Genomic DNA, 13,933 nt, shown 5'->3' with positions numbered 1-13,933 from the left:
CCCCAGCAATCAGTCCTCGATGCTCAGCTCCCTGAGTTGACCTCCGGTGTCGTGGGACCTCTCTTTGCAGTGTTGAGATGACCGCCGTGTTCAGTCTTCTTGAACCCGTGTTCAATGACTTCTACGGGTGCTTCCCTCCTGTCCGTGGGCTCTCTACATTGCTCTGTCTCCTCTCCCAAGTGGCGACATTCTGGTCCTTCCTGGGCCCAGACAGCACCCTTTTTCTCCAACCGTGACTCTTGCAGGTAGCAAGGCTTGTTTGCAGTATTTTGCCAAGGAAACAACTCTGCTTCCTCCAGCACTGCATGAAGAAGAACTTCCTACCTCCTTTCTTTGTTGCAAAACCTGCAGCTTCTTCCAAAACGGAGGCAGGCATTTTGCACCTTCCTGCGGGGTTTAGTGGGCTCCTGCCCCCCTGGACACTTTAGCGACTCTTGGACTTGGTCTCCCTCCTTTGCAGGTCTTCAGGTCCAGGAATCCGTCTTCAGTGCTTTGCAGTCTGTTTGGTCCTTGCAAAATCTTTTATCACGACTTTAGTGTGTTTTTTGGGAAATAGTAGTACTTTACTCCTACTTTCCAGGATCTTGGGATGGGGTCTCCTTAACACCCTTAGGGGGTGATTCTGATTCTGGCGGAGGCCGCCCGCCAGAATTCCGCCCCCATTATACCGCTCCGCGGTCAGAAGACCGCGGAGGGTATTATGAGTTTTTCCCTGGGCTGGCGGGCGGTCTCCAAAAGACCGCCCGCCAGCCCAGGGAAAAACTCCCTTCCCACGAGGATGCCGGCTCGTAATCGAGCCGGAGGAGTGGGAAGGTGCGACGGGTGCAGTGGCACCCGTCGCGTATTTCAGTGTCTGCAAGGCAGACACTGAAATACTTTGCGGGCCCTCTTACGGGGGCCCCTGCCGTGCCCATGCCATTGGCATGGGCACGGCAGGGGCCCCCAGGGGCCCCGCGACCCCCCCTACCGCCATCCTGTTCATGGCGGCTTTCCCGCCATGAACAGGATGGCGGTAGGGGGGGTCGGAATCCTCATGGCTGCGGAGCGCGCTCCGCAGCCATGGAGGATTCAAACGAGCAGCGGAAAGTCAGCGGGAGACCGCTGACTTTCCGCTTCTGACCGCGGCTGAACCGCCGCGGTCAGAATGCTCGTTGGAGCACCGCCAGCCTGTTGGCGGTGCTCCCGTGGTCGGTGGCCCTGGCGGCCACCGGCAGCCAGGGTCAGAATGACCCCCTTAGTGTTTTATTACACTCCCAGTGACCCTCTACACACTACACTTGCCTAGGGGTGCATTTGTGGTTAGCATTCCACTTTCTTAGTATATGGTTTGTGTTGCCCCTAGGCCTATTGCATCCTATTGTGTTTTACAGTGTTTGCACTACTTTCTGACAGTTTTACTTACCAGATTTGGTTAGTTGTGTATATTTTGTATATATTACTTACCTCCTAAGGGAGTATATCCTCTGAGATATTTTTGGCACATTGTCACTAAAATAAAGTACCTTTATTTTTAGTAACTACGAGTATTGTCTTTCTTGTTGTATAATACCTATATGATATAAGTGGTATTGCATGAGCTTTGCATGTCTCCAAGTTCAGCCTTGATTGCTCTGCTATAGCTACCTCTATCACCCTAAGCTGCTAGAACACCACTACAAGCCAGGCCAGCCTCCTACAAAGACTGAGAGGGACAGGTCTGACTTTGTGCCTTATAGGCATACCTTCATTTTTAATTTAATGTCATGAATAAAAAATTTAATGCAGCCTACTTTGGCATTAAAGACTTAGGAGGGGTTTGCAAGAATACCATCCAGATTACCATGTTCACTAGCGTCATCCTTCACTACTCAGACAGATGCAATAGGTAATTCACCCATGTTAGACCTGACAGCCTTAGGGTAGTCACCCCTAACTTTTTGCCTGCCTCCCTCCACTTTTTGGACACTGTTTTTGCTGGCTTTTAGACTCTGCGCACTTTACCACTGCTAACCAGTGCTAAAGTGCATATGCTCTCTCCCCTAAAACATGGTAACCTTGAATCATACCTGATTGGACTATTTATTTACTTATAAGTCCCTAGTAATGTGCACTTTTTGTGCATAGGGCCGGTAGATTAAATGCTACTAGTGGGCCTCCCACTTAAGTAGCCCCTTTTCCTTGTCTCAGGCCTGCCATTGCAGGGCCTGTGTGTGCAGTTTCACTGCCACCTCGCCTTGGCATTTAAAAGTACTTGCCAAGCCTAAAACTCCCCTTTCTCCACATATAAGTCACCTCTAACATGTGCCCTAGGTAACCCCTAGAGCAGGGTGCTGTGTGGGTGAAAGGCAGGACATGTACCTGTGTAGTTTACATGTCGTGGTAGTGTAAAACTCCTAAATTCGTTTTGCACTACTGTGAGGCCTGCTCCCTTCATAGGCTAACATTGGGGCTGCCCTCATACAGTATTGAAGTGGTAGCTGCTGATCTGAAAGGAGTAGGAAGGTCATATTTGGTATGGCCAGAATGGTAATATAAAATCCTGCTGACTGGTGAAGTTGGATTTAATATTACTATTCTAGAAATGCCACTTTTAGAAAGTGAGCCTTTCTTTGCACTTAAATCTTTCTGTGCCTTACAATCCAGGTCTGGCTGGGCTTAGTTGACAGCTCCTTGTGCATTCACTCAGACACACCCCAAACACAGGGTACTCAGCCTCACTTGCATACATCTGCATTTTGAATGGGTCTTCCTGGGCTGGGAGGGTGGAGGGCCTGCTCTCACACAAAGGACTGCCACACCCCCTACTGGGACCCTGGCAGACAGGATTGAACTGAAAGGGGACCTGGTGCACTTCTTAGCCACTCTTTGAAGTCTCCCCCACTTCAAAGGCACATTTGGGTATAAAACAGGGCCTCTGCCCTACCTCATCAGACACTTGCTGGAGAAGAAACCTGAACCAGAAACTACATCCTGCCAAGAAGAACTGCCTGGCTGCTCAAAGGACTCACCTGTCTGCTTTTCTACAAAGGACTGCTGCCTTGCTGTTGGCCTGCTGCCTTGCTGAACTCTTGTCTGGCTGTGAAAGTGCTCTCCAAGGGCTTGGATAGAGCTTGCCTCCTGTTCCCTGAAGTCTCAGGACCAAAAAGACTTCTCTTTTTCACTTGGACGCTCCGTGCGCCGGAATTTTCGACGCACAGCTTGTTCCGCGGCAAGAAAAACACCGCACATCGACGCTGATCGACGCGACGCCTTCGGGACAACCGAAACTTTGACGCACGGCCTCGCAAGGACAACGCCGCCCGACTTCCAAGGAGAAATCGACGCAACGCCTGCCGTGAGATCGAAACTTTGACACACGGCCTCACAAGGACAACGCCGCCCGACTTCCAAGGAGAAATCGACGCGACGCCTGCCGTGAGATCGAAACTTTGACGCACGGCCCCGCAAGGACAACGCCGCCCGACTTCCAAGGAGGAATCGACGTGACGCCTGCCGTGAGATCGAAACTTCGACGCGCAGCCCCACAGAACGACGCGCAGCCGGAAAACAAGCAAGAAAATCCACGCACAGACCAGGGACATCTGGTAATCCCCGCGATCCACAGAAAGAGACTGTCCGCGTGCCGGAAAACGACGCGCGACTTCCCGCGTGAAAAATAACGACGCAAGTCCTTGTGTGCTGGGGAGAAATCGACGCACACACCCTTTTTCCACACATCTCTTCTTCTGTGGCCCTCTGAGGAGATTTTCTGCTCCAAACCAGATACTTTGTGCTGAAAGATACTTTGTTTGCTTTTTAAAGACTTAAGACATTCTTATATCACTTTTCAGTGATATCTCTACAAATTCACATTGCAACTTTATTCTTTTTGACCTACAATTATCCTGATAAATATTATATATTTTTCTAAACACTGTGTGGTGTATTTTTGTGGTGCTATATGGTGGTATTGTATGATTTATTGCACAAATACTTTACACATTGCCTTCTAAGTTAAGCCTGACTGCTCGTGCCAACCTACCAGAGGGTGGGCACAGGATAATCTTGGATTGTGTGTGACTTACCCTGACTAGAGTGAGGGCTTTTGCTTGGACAGGGGGTAACCTGACTGCCAACCAAAAACCCCATTTCTAACAACCCAAAACTAAAGGTTGATCACTTCCAGGTTTAAGTATAATGCCCATTCTAGCTAAATCATGCAAACCTACTATATCACATCCCTTTTCAGCACATACACTCTTGTTTCTAATTTGCTGCCAAATACAGTCACAGTATCAATGAACTACCCCAAGATATCTATATCCTGCCCACCAAATTATTTAGGATGAATATCTGTGTCAATAAGAACCTTATTGAATTTTTTTTGATAAAATGTTATATCAAATAGAATCAATATTGGTGAACCTGAATCTGCCATTACATCCATACTATTATTCCCAATTTGAGCAACACCTAAAAGAGCCTTGAAAGAAGGAATAGAAATGAGGTCATCATCAAGTGTTAAAACATGATTGTTAATCATGTCTTCTTATAATTCATCAGGTGGGGAATCCAAAGAGTTGACTCTCAGTGGCAGATTATTGAATCTGACACTGGATTTGCAAACACTTTGAAAATGTCCTTTTTTTTGCAGTTATTGCACTTCCTATTAATAACGGGGCAAGTAGGGTGATTTCCCAAATGTCGTTTGCATCCACATCTGTAACAGGTACGTTTTTTTAAGTCTTTATGTTACACTTTTCTTTGAAATGATTATGCTGCCAGTTTTTATTTGCACAGTGGATACTGAATCATTATTTAAGTCAGAACCTTTGGTAACCTTTGTAAACATAGCAGAACGTTTTATACTTGTGACTGTATCTAACGTTTCACTAAATGTAGGGTTTCTGCAAGCCAGCAGATGTTCTTGTCATTTTTTGCTGGAACTATGAAATACAAACTGATCATGTGTTTTAGTATCTAGGTTTTCACCGAATTTGCATTTGGCAGCTATTATGCTCAAATTGGAAATATTGCCCATTGGAGGTTATACCGCCAACAGGCTGGCGGTACAAACTCGCATATTACCAACGCGGTGTAGGAGCCGCGGTCGCACCGCTGGGACCGGCGGTTTTCCGCCACGGTGGTCCAGGTGGTCCTGGTGGTTTTAATCCGCTGCCCAGGGGATTACGAGTCCCCTTCCCGCCAGCCTTTCCATGGCGGTAGGACCCGCCATGGAAAGGCTGGCGGAAAGGGGAGCCGCGGGGCCCCCTGGCACAGCCCCACACAGCTTTTCAAAGCGCAACGGGTGCAACTGCACCCGTCGCACGGCCACAACACCGCCGGCTCCATTTGGAGCCGGCTCCCATGTTGCGGCCCAGCGGGGATGTCATAATGGGCACCGTGGGAGTGCGCCGCATTGGCGGTTACAACTTGGCGGGCGGTGGTTGCCGCCTGCCAATGTTGTCATGAGGCCCATAATCCTCAATTGTTTCATCAGTAAGTTGTTTTATATGGCAGAAACTGTGCCTCTCCATCATAATATTGGGTTGTTCACAAAATCTCTTTTCCAGTCTTTTGACAGCCTCAGTACACACATCCCATGGTATAAATTCTCAGGAGGGAGCTGAGCCTCTGGACGATTATCAAAGATTTGTTGTACACCATCACCCAATAAGTTGAATAACAGAGCTTGTTTTCTTTCATTCAAAAATGTTTTTTACCATCAGTGGTGACAATGTACTTTTCAAATGATCTAAATTATTGTGGCCATTTGAGTGATTGTTTGCCTGGATTCTCGAGAAAACAGTTAATTTGTAATGGATACAGTTGATTTGCCATAGTGCAAATAAAGATCAATTAAATCTCCTCTTGAATAGTAATGTGAAAAACCGACCTTGTTGTGAAGTTATCCAATGAAAATAACACTTTTTTCAAATATGTTCACTGGTAAAGGAAGAAGCATCCAATTTTCCCCAAGTTGCTCCTCAAACGTGCTGGTAATGATTACGATACCAGCATATGTGCTCAAAGTTTACAATATCGGATAGTAAGCAGCAAAGAAGGAGAACTTACTAGTGTTTCTCCGTAAGTGGACGCGCCCCAGAATTCCTTGCGGCAGAGCGCCACAGGCAATAAACACTATGGGGGTCATTACAACATTGGTGGTAAAAGGCGCTTAACGGCGTGCAGAAGACTGCCAATACACTGCAGCGGCGGCGGTAGTCCGCCACAGCTATTATGACACACATCTCGGAATCCGCCGAAATTCAGACACCCACACAACACCGCCACATCAAAGGTCAGTGATAAAGTGGCGGAAACAAATCCTCCACCTCCACGCCAACAGAAACACGCCCATGCTATTACGACCCACGAATCCACGCGGCGGTATTCCATTGGCGGTACACACCGCTGCGCTCAAAATACACACACATCTCCAAAACACCGCCACATTGGACAATTCTAAATACACACACCTGATACACATACAAACACCACTCCCACACACCCAACTCAATATAAAACACACACCCACATCACCCACAAACCCCTACAACCAAAAACCCGAGACGAAGGTCAGAGAGATAGCACAGATTAGAGACTCCCACCACACAGAGGCACACAACACCATCACCCACACCACATCCACGCACAAAACACCACACACCACTACACATCACCACACACATCAACACTCACACCGCCCCACACATCACACACACCACCCCATGTCACGCCAAAGACACCCCGCTTCTCGGAGGAGGAGCTCAGGGTCATGGTGGAGGAAATCATCCGGGTAGAGCCGCAGCTATTTGGCTCACAGGCACAGCACACCTCCATAGCCAGGAAGATGGAGCTATGGTGCAGAATAGTGGACAGGGCCAATGCCGTGGGACAGCACCCAAGAAATAGGGAGGACATCAGGAAGAGGTGGAACGACCTACGGGGGAAGGTGCGTTCAACGGTCTCCAGGCACAACATCGCGGTTCAGCGGACTGGCGGCAGACCCCCACCTCCTCCCCCACAACTAACAACATGGGAGGAGCAAGTCTTGACCATCATGCATCCAGAGGGCCTCGGAGGAGTCGGTGGAGGATGGGAAACTGGTAAGTCAAATCTAAACTAACATATGCCCCACCCTTCCTGCATGCTATCACACACCCCCACCCTCTCCCCCTCCCCTATCACTCCAAATCCTCACTAATGTACTAATGACACAACTAATCATGGACACCCAGCACTAAAGCATGCCCACTGCACATACCCAGAACACCCCCCAACCATCATCACACAAGCCCCCACACAGGAATACCTGCACTGGGGTACTCAGACACCCACCCATTGCACACCATTACACACACACATGCAATAATCATGCTATTATGCCCCTGCAGGAACCCGAAGGACCGTCACCACACCAGAGGGTCCAGACAACACCACTCCACCCCCAGAAGAGGCCCACAGTGATGATAGCAGCTCTACCCTACTGGATCCTGATGACCAGCCCGGACCATCGTGGGCCTCGGGACAGTCGGTTCCCCTTGCACAGGCACAGCCCAACACTGACCTTCCACCCTCTGGTAACACCAGCACAGCACCCACCCAGCGGGCCCATACCTCCGTACCCAGGACAGGTCAATCAGCGATGTGTTCACCACTACAGGGAACCCAGGGTAATCCACCACCCCAACAACAACAGGGACCTGGGGGCAGTGGTAGTGGGCACACGGTCCAGGGTACGGAGGCACAGGAACACAGGGGAACTGGGAGGGCTGCTGTGCGACAGGGGGCGGACAGGCCAAGGTAACCCACTCTCCACGAGGCCCTCTCCTCCATCATGGGAGCATACCACCACTCCCAGGAGACGATGGCGACGGTCCTGGACAAGTTGCAGGAGACCCTGCGCCTGCAGGAGGAACAGTATTTGGGGTTCAGGGAGGAGCTCAGGACCATCGGCTCCGCCCTGGGCACCATCGTAGGGGTGCTGAAGGACATACAGCAGACCTTGAGGGACACCATGGCACTCTAAGGGGCCCCTGACACTAGCCAGGACGATGAACAGCCCACCACCTCCGCCGGCGCTAGTGGACAGGACGCCCTGCCACAGGATCACCACACCAGCACCCCACCCCCTGCAGACGGACAACCACCATGCAAGCGGTCCCTGAGATCCAGGAACAGGACAGAGCAAGATGGCAAGACCCCCACCAGGAAATGAGACCACCCTGATTGTCCTCCCACTGTCCCACTTTGTTACCCTGTCCATACTTAAACTGCCCCAGCTCCACTTCCTATGCCCAGATGGGCAGTGAACCTGTGAGACTAATAGACTGGACTCCTCCACCATCACCCATCCTCATTTTACAACCCCCTCCCATTTCTGAGCACTTCAATAAACACCCTTGAAATACAAAACAATCTGGAGTCAGTCTGTGATTTAGTAAATATGTATTATAAATGACAGTGTCATAATGGGTTTCCTATTGTAAAGCCAACATACCTATGTCACACATCACAAGTCCTTTAAGGATGCAACCAGATGAGACATTGGTAACCACACCTGTGAAACCGTAATGGAAAGGTACAACTCAGTTACCAAATACTGGTTGAAATCGACAGACAGGATAGAGGTAGACGTGTGAAAGTTAAGGTAATGGTAAAAATGTAAATGTTCTCACCTGTGTCTCAGTGGAAATATTGCTGTATGACTGACTCCCTGTTGTCGTTGTCTTCTTCCTCAGCTTCCTCCTCATCACTGTCCACAGGCTCCACAGCTGCCACAACACCGTCATCTGGACCATCCTCCTGCAGAAAAGGCACCTGGCGTCGCAAAGCAAGATTGTGAAGCATCGAGGAGGCGATGATGATCTCGCACACCTTCTTCGGTGAGTAGAATAGGGAACCACCTGTCATATGGAGGCACCTGAACCTGGCCTTCAGGAGGCCGAAGGTGCATTTGATCACCCTCCTAGTCCGCCCATGGGCCTCATTGTACCGTTCCTCTGCCCTGGTCCTGGGATTCCTCACTGGGGTCAATAGCCAGGAAAGGTTGGGGTAACCAGAGTCCCCCAATAGCCATACACGGTGCCTCTGGAGTTGAGCCATCATATCAGGGATGCTGCTATTCCGCAGGATGTAGGCGTCATGCACTGAGCCAGGGAACATAGCATTAACCTGGGAGATGTACTGGTCTGCCAAACAGACCATCTGAACATTCATAGAATGATAACTCTTCCTGTTCCTGTACAGCTGTTCACTCTTGTGGGGGGGGGACCAGAGCTACATGGGTCCCATCAATGGCACCTATGACGTTGGGGATATGTCCAAGGACATAGAAGTCACCTTTAACTGTAGGCAAATCTTCCACCTCAGGGAAAATGATGTATCTCCTTACATGTTTCAGCAGGGCAGACAACACTCTGGACAAAACGTTAGAAAACATAGGCTGGGACATCCCTGATGCCATGGCCACTGTTGTCTGAAAAGACCCACTTGCAAGAAAATGGAGCACTGACAGCACCTGCACGTCAGGGGGGATTCCAGTCGGATGGCGGATTGGTGACATCAAGTCTGGCTCCAACTGGGTACATAGTTCCTGGATTGTGGCACGGTCAAACGTGTAGGTGACGATGACATGTCGCTCTTCCATTGTCAACAGGTCCACCAGTGGACGGTACACTGGAGGATTCCGCCATCTTCTCACATGTCCCAGCTGACGGTGCCTACGAAGGACAACAGCGACGAATCAGTCATTTCTCATCCAGGTATGTACCCACACTTACACACAAGACTACACCACTCACAAAACCCTTCCTGTATGTGTGTTGAGTGTAGGCCTAGCTATGTGTGACGCAGAGGTAAATATAGCCATGTGGACCCCTGAAATGGCGGCTGCCTGACCTCTAAACTGGGACAATGGGATTGTGGGGTAACTGCGCTGGCGTTGCACACCGTCGCGGTAGGCGGTCGTAGACCGCGGCGCAATGCTGCATTGGTTAACATTGGACCCCATGGGTCCAGGGAGCCAATGAACATGTGCGCCGGTGGTGATGATGCGCACCGCTGCGCACGTCACCGCCGCGGACGTCACCGCCATTTTCTATCTGTTCCATCACTAGATACCTGACCTTCGACAGGAGAGGACCTACACTGCAAGTGCTGCTGTGACCTCGGTCTGGAAGCGACGATGGCTGCTGCGTCTGGGGAAAGGGCCCCTGCCTTCACTGCTCAGGAGTTGGAGAAACTGGTAGACGGGGTCCTCCCCCAGTACACGCTACTCTACGGTCCTCCAGACCAACAGGTTAGTACAGAGGGAGCACATTGTATGGGCAAGGCCTGGGTGGAGAGGGCTGGTTGGAAGAAGGAAGGGGGCAGAGTTCATAAAACATTAATGCATGTCAATGAATGGGCCACATGGCCAGAGTAGGGAGGGGGCCACTCACATGGACGGTGCCGTTGGTAATGACTGTTCCTCTTCCCTTGTGCATGTCATGTAGGTCAGCGCCCACCAGAAGAGGGACATCTGGCGTGCCATCGCCAAGGAGGTCGGACCCTGGGGGCCCACCAGAGACGGGGCACCCACTGCCGGAGAAGATGGGAGGACATTCGCCGCTGCACCAAGAAGACGGCGGAGGCTCAGCTGGGGATGGCCTCCCAATGTGGGAGGGGTGCCCGTCACACCATGACCCCCCTGATGTTCCGGATCCTGGCGGTGGCCTACCCGGAGTTGGATGGGCGCTTGAGGGCATCACAGCAGACACAAGGGGGTGAGTACAACCTCATTCTGCGGACTTTGCGCGCAGTAGAGGGGTCTGGGTGGGGAGGAGGCCTGTGGATGTACCAAGGCCAGCCAGTAACACGAAGACTAGGGCCCTCTGTAATGCAGCCCATGTGGCACTCTACCCCAACTCAGTAGAGTGCCAAGTCGAGGTATAGTTGCCCCTGTGGCATCCATGTGTGCAGATGTCCACCATTGCCATGTAGGCCATATCCCAGAAATTGCATATGCAGAGGGCAGGAGCACGGTGTAATGCAGGGGGCTGCTGTGTCTGTCTTGTCCGCCAACGGTAGCGGTATGCCATGCACTCATACTGTCTTTCTTCTGTCCCCCCCACCTTTCTTTGCTTTCCCTGTTCTTTTGTACATCAGCATCATCAGGCGGAGGTACAGTGGCACCGGAGCACGAGGTAGCTGCATCCCGCATGGCCATGGAGGGCCACACCACAGACTCTGAATACACCAGTGGGACGGAGGGCAAGGGGAGCTTCACGTCGGACACCGGCTCACCAAGCAGCGACACGGACTCGTCCGCCGATGGGAGCTCCCTTGTGGTGGCGGCACCATCTGTGCGCTCCACTTCTACAGCCACCACCTCCCCTACCAGCACCGCCCTCCCAGCAGCCCCTCAGCGTTCGCCCCGTGCCCGCTCACCCAGGAGGGTGGGCATCACCATCGCCCCAGGCACCTCAGGCCCTGCCCCAGTCACCCCTGCTGCCCTCAGTGAGGAGGCCATTGACCTCCTCAGGTCACTCACTGTTGGGCAGTCTACCATTGTGAATGCCATCCAGGGTGTAGAACGAGAGTTGCAACACGGTAATGCATTCCTGGAGGGCATTCATTCTGGTCAGGCTGTCCTTCAGCGAACCCTGCAATCTCTGGCCTCAGCACTGATGGCAGCCATTGTCCCTGTGTCTAGCCTCCCCCTCCAACCTCCTCCACCCAGACCCAATCCCCTGTACCCCAACTCATCCCAAGCACACCTACAGACCAGCATGCACACAAGTCAACACACACAAGTAGCACAAGCAAACATAGGCACCACACACACCACAGGCACTCACGCACGCCTCACCCATGTACAGACACAGCAACATCCACTGCCTCCACTGTGTCCCCTTCCTCCTGTTCTCCCTCCTCCCTCCCAGTCCCGTCTACACACACAACTGCATGCACCACATTTACAGGCACCATGAATCGCACAAGGACACCCAGCACCCCAAGCCGCTCACCTGCACTCACCACCTCCACTGCCATTTACACGTCCTCTGTGTCCTCTCCCAGTGTGTCTGTGACGCCCCTTCCCAAAGTACACAAACGCAGGCAATCACTCACCCAACATCCATCCACCTCACGACAGCCTCCAGTACCTGCACCTGCACCCAAAACACCTAAAGTGACACCTCCTACAACCACCTCCTCTTCCTCCACTCCCAGACCCCCTTCAACTACCCATCCCAGTGTTCGTCAGAAACTGTCCCTCTGTAAAGTTGACCTTTTTGCCCCCCCCTCCAATTCATCAGTCCTGTCGTAGCGCCTCAGCCAAAAAGCCTCCAATACAAGTGGTGCCTGTTCAAGGTTTGTGGAGTGCACCGGCCACCAGGGCACGCAGTATGACCCGGAGCCAAGGCACTGGCAGCCCACCCCCTGTCAAGGCTTTGAAATTGGAGAGTGGACGACTGGACCGTATGAAGACTCCTGGTGGGAAAACAACTGACATGGGTTCCAAGGAGATTGGAGGGTCAGCTGTGACTCCATCAAAAGTGGGGAAGGGCCAGAGGAGGTCTGCCCAGCCTGTTGTGAGTGTCACGGCGGAGAACGGCGGCATCATTCCCGGCGGGCGAGACACAACCGCCAGCACCCTCGTCACTGGTCAGGAGACCACCGCCACCGCCGGAGTCATAGCCCAGGAGGGCCCAAGTATCGTCACTCGTCGGAGACCACCGCCGGAGTCATAGCCCAGGAGGGCCCAAGTATCGTCACTGGTCAGGGGACCACCACCGGAGTCACAGCCCAGGAGGGCCAAGTATCGTCACTGGTCAGGAGACCACCGCCGGAGTCACAGCCCAGGAGGGCCCAAGTATCGTCACTGGTCAGGAGACCACCGCCGGAGTCACAGCCCAGGAGGGCCCAAGTATCGTCACTGGTCAGGAGACCACCGCCAGAGTCACAGCCCAGGAGGGCCCAAGTATCGTCACTGGTCAGGAGACCACCGCCGGAGTCACAGCCCAGGAGGGCCCAAGTATCGTCACTGGTCAGGAGACCACCGCCGGAGTCACAGCCCAGGAGGGCCCAAGTATCGTCACTGGTCAGGAGACCACCGCCACCGCTGGAGTCACAGCCTAGGAGGGCCCAAGAATCGTCACTGGTCAGGAGACCACCGCTACCGCCGGAGTCACAGCCCAGGAGGGCCCAAGTATTGTCACTGGTCAGGAGACCACCGCCGGAGTCACAGCCCAGGAGGGCCCAAGTATCGTCACTGGTCAGGAGACCACCGCCGGAGTCACAGCCCAGGAGGGCCCAAGTATCGTCACTGGTCAGGAGACCACCGCCACTGCCGGAGTCACAGCCCAGGAGGGCCCAAGTATCGTCACTGGTCAGGAGACCACCGCCGGAGTCACAGCCCAGGAGGGTCCCGGCTGCCACAGCCCAGGTGGGCTATGAGGGAACATCATGCCACACACCAATGCCCAGTGTAGAGAACGTCATGCCACACACCAATGCCCAGTGTAGGGAACGTCATGCCACACACCAATGTCCGTACCAGAACCGCCATGGCAAAGCACCGCTGAACAGGGCAAAGACCGCCATGGCAAAGCACCGCTGAACAGGCCAGAACCGCCATGGCAAAGCACCGCTGAACAGGGCAAAGACCGCCAAGGCAAAGCACAGCTGAACAGGCCAGAACCTCCATGGCAAAGCACCGCTGAACAGGGCAAAGACCGCCATGGCAAAGCACCACTGAACAGGCCAGAACCGCCATGGCAAAGCATCGCTGAACAGGGCAAAGACCGCCATGGCAAAGCACCGCTGAACAGGCCAGAACCGCCATGGCAAAGCACCGCTGAACAGGCCAGAACCACCATGGCAAAGCACCGCTGAACAGGGCAAAGACCGCCATGGCAAAGCACCGCTGAACAGGGCAAAGACCGCCATGGCAAAGCACCGCTGAACAGGGCATGCACCGGGTATGCAT

The sequence above is a fragment of the Pleurodeles waltl genome, chromosome 6 (genome assembly GCF_031143425.1).
Source record: "Pleurodeles waltl isolate 20211129_DDA chromosome 6, aPleWal1.hap1.20221129, whole genome shotgun sequence".
In the NCBI taxonomy this organism is placed as follows: domain Eukaryota; kingdom Metazoa; phylum Chordata; class Amphibia; order Caudata; family Salamandridae; genus Pleurodeles; species Pleurodeles waltl.
This window is presented reverse-complemented; position numbering follows the sequence as displayed.